The sequence below is a fragment of the Rhinopithecus roxellana genome, chromosome 11 (assembly GCF_007565055.1).
Source record: "Rhinopithecus roxellana isolate Shanxi Qingling chromosome 11, ASM756505v1, whole genome shotgun sequence".
In the NCBI taxonomy this organism is placed as follows: Eukaryota; Metazoa; Chordata; class Mammalia; order Primates; family Cercopithecidae; genus Rhinopithecus; species Rhinopithecus roxellana.
In genome coordinates this window covers 64809791-64813276 of record NC_044559.1, presented here as the reverse complement: position 1 = coordinate 64813276, position 3486 = coordinate 64809791, and the positions used below count along the sequence as shown (strand labels likewise).

At 39.4% G+C, this 3486-nt stretch overlaps 1 pseudogene; it reads left to right on the top strand.

The window, feature by feature from the left end:
- Positions 1 to 1210: 1210 nt before the first annotated feature.
- Positions 1211 to 3238, top strand: LOC104662505 (annotated as a pseudogene).
- Positions 3239 to 3486: the final 248 nt, after the last annotated feature.

The window sequence follows — 3486 nt, the reverse complement described above, 5'->3', positions numbered from 1 at the left end:
GCAAATTCAACAAGACTCAAAGACTTCAGGAAAGAAGTTGCAGGCAGACATGAAAGGCAATTTTAGCCATTTACTTAGAATTGCCAGTCACCGTAGGAGCAGAAGAGGCATTTTTCTGCCAACTGGTTGAAGCTTGTGCCAGAATGATCCTGCTGTTTTTTAATTGTCCTAAAAGCTTGTAGCCAGCAATTTCCCTGCCAAGTCTGACCTCACTTTCATGTTTTTTATAATATGCAGATCACGAAGTGTCCCATTCAGAGGGGGAAAACAAGAAATTACTTCTTCATCCTTACTCTTGAAGCTCATCACATAATCTGTATTATGTCTCTGTAAAATAATACATCAATGGCCATCTCAAAGCCTTCTGTGTCATTTTTTAGTACCACTGTCCTTGCGTACCTTTGAACATACGATTAATCCTCATGGCAAACTTACAAGGTAAGAAAGGGGACAACAGTGTTACTCCCATTATGAGTGATAAACTGACGGAATTATGACTGATGGACATACAAATCTATGTGTGGTGTATTAAGTTGCAAGCTGCATAATGAAATTTAGAGTATGCTCTCATTTTTTGGTATAAAAGAAAAGGCATGTAACTGTGTACGTGTGTGCATGCATATGCGGGTGTGTATAGAGGTGGGATATAAAAGCTCGCAAAAGATCTTGTGATATACAATCTAGTTACTTCCTAAGGTGGTAATGTTACCTCCTAACAGTTACCTTCTAAAATGGGAGTGAGTGAAAGAAGCTACTGAGAACGTTCACTTTTATATCTATGCACCTCTGTATTGTTTTAATGTTTTATAATAAGCATATATTGTTTTTACAATGTCAAAAAGAATTTTTAGAAAGAGAAAAGGTTTAAAGTCGGTGATAGATGTTCTCCACAATCAACAGCCCTATCTAGTTTATTCCACTGGATTCAGATTTTCAGAGCAATTTTAAAGAAACATTCGGAAAACCTTCCTCAACTCTGGAAGAAAATAGCTGCTTGGTATTTGAGTCTTGGGGAAGCAACTTTCTACTTAATGCTTTTTGGGGGCCCTTGCTCCCAGATGGAATGGAGATTCAGTTGGGATGACCAGAGGCTTCCATCAGCCAACACCTTGGGTTCATGGAGTTCTTTGAGGAGCAAAATAAATATGTAAAAAATGGGAATGCAGAGCCGTACTGTGTGGCCCGGCAGTCTAGGCACTTCTTGGACAGCATGTCTCACCAGATGATGAAACTCCTGAGCAAGAAGATGGAGAAGCGGAACCTCAAACTGTGGCAGCAAAATCTAAAGTTGTAGGGGGCCTCAAATCTGACCCTATCAGAAACTCAAAATGGAGATGTGTCTAAAGAAACAACGGGAGATAGAAAGGTTAAAAAATCAAAACATTCTATAAATGTGGCCTTATCAGAAACTCAAAATGCAGACGTTTCTCAAGAAATACTGGAAAATGTAAAAGTTAAAAAGTCTCCCCAGAAATCCACTGTATTAACCAATGGAGATGCAGAAATGCAGTCTCCCAATTCAGAATCAAAAAAGAAAAAGAAGAAGAAACAGAGAAAACTGGTGAATGATGCTGGGCCTGATACAAAAAAAAGCAAAAACTGAAAACAAAGGGGAATCTGAAGAAGAAAGTGCCAAGACTCCTAAAGAAACAGAAAATAATGTGGAAAAGCTAGATAATGATGAAGATGACAGTGAGGTGCCCAGCCTGCCCCTGGGACTGACAGGAGCTTTTGAGGATACTTCATTTGCTTCTCTATGTAATCTTGTCAATGAAACATTCTGAAGGCAATAAAAGAAACGGGCTTTACAAACATGGCTGAAATTCAACATAAAAGTATCAAACCACTTCTAGAAGGCAGGGATCTTCTAGCAGCTGTAAAAACAGGCGGTGGTAAAGCCCTGGCTTTTTTCTTCTCTGCAGTTGAACTCATTGTTAAGTTAAAGTTCATGCCCAAGAATGGAACAGGGGTCCTTATTCTGTCACCTACTAGACAATTAGCCATGCAAATTTTTGGTGTTCTTAAGGAACTAATGACTCACCATGTGCACACCTATGGCTTGATAATAGGTGGCAGTAACAGATCTGCTGAAGCATAGAAACTTGCTAATGGGATCTACATCATTGTGGTCACACCAGGCCGTCTGCTGGACCATATGCAGAATACCCTGGGGTTTATGTATAAAAACCTGCAGTGTCTGGCTATTGATGAAGCTGATTGTATCTTGGATGTTAGGTTTGAAGATAAATTAAAGCAAATTATTAAACTTTTGCCAACACGCAGACAGACTATGCTCTGTTCTGCCACCTAAACTCAAAAAGTTGAGGACCAGGCAAGGATTTCTCTGAAAAAGGAGCCACTGTATGTTGATGTTGATGATGATAAAGCTAATAAGCTAATGTGACAGTGGATGGTCTTGAGCAGGGATACGTCATTTGTCCCTTTGAAAAGAGATTCTTCTGCTCTTTACACTCTTTAAGAAGAACCAAAAGAAGAAGCTCATGGTCTTCTTTTCATCGTGTATATCCGTGAAATACCACTACGAGCTGCTGAACTACATTGATTTGCTGTCTTGGCCATTCATGGAAAGCAAAAGCAAAATAAGCATACAACCACATTCTTCTAGTTCTGCAACGCAGATTCGGGAACACTATTGTGTAAGGCAGCAAGAGGACTGGACATTCCTGAGGTCAACTGGATTCTTCAGTATGACCCTCCAGATGACCCTGAAATATATTCATTGTGTGGGGAGAACAGCCAGAGACCTAAATGGGGGAGGCCATGCCTTGCTCATTTTGCACTCAGAAGAATTGGGTTTCCTTCATTACTTGAAACAATCCAAGGTTCCATTAAGTGAATTTGACTTTTCCTGGTCTAAAATTTAGGACACTCAGTCTCAGCTTGAGAAACTGATTGAAAAGAACTACTTTCTTCATAAGTCAGCGGAGGAAGCATATAAGTCATACATATGAGCCTATGATTCCTATTCTCTGAAACAGATCTTTAATGTCAATAACTTAAATTTGCCTCAAGTTGCTCTGTCATTTGGTTTCAAGGTGCCTCCCTTTGTTGGTCTGAACATGAACAGCCATGAAGGCAAGCAAAAAAAGCAAGGAGGATTTTGCTACCAGAAAACTAAGAAAGTTGAGAAGTCCATAATCTTTAAACACATTAGCAAAAAGTCATCTGCAGCAGGCAGTTCTCTCACTCAAGACATGCCTTTCTTTATCTTGAGTAACTTTGTCCTAAAATGAATTTTTACCCCTTGATCTAACAGGATTTTTGTAGCCTTTGGAATTTGGACTGGTCTGACAAGAGTATACATTGACTTGGGTTGCAAGCACTGAGCACTGTTACTTCTATCAAGTCTCTTTTATTTTTGGGACATAAAACAGGCTTTAATTTTCTTGGTTGCCCAAGCACAGAGCAAGGAATGTCTGCTGTTTCTTGTGATGATATAATATTTTAATTTTAAATCTCTCTCCC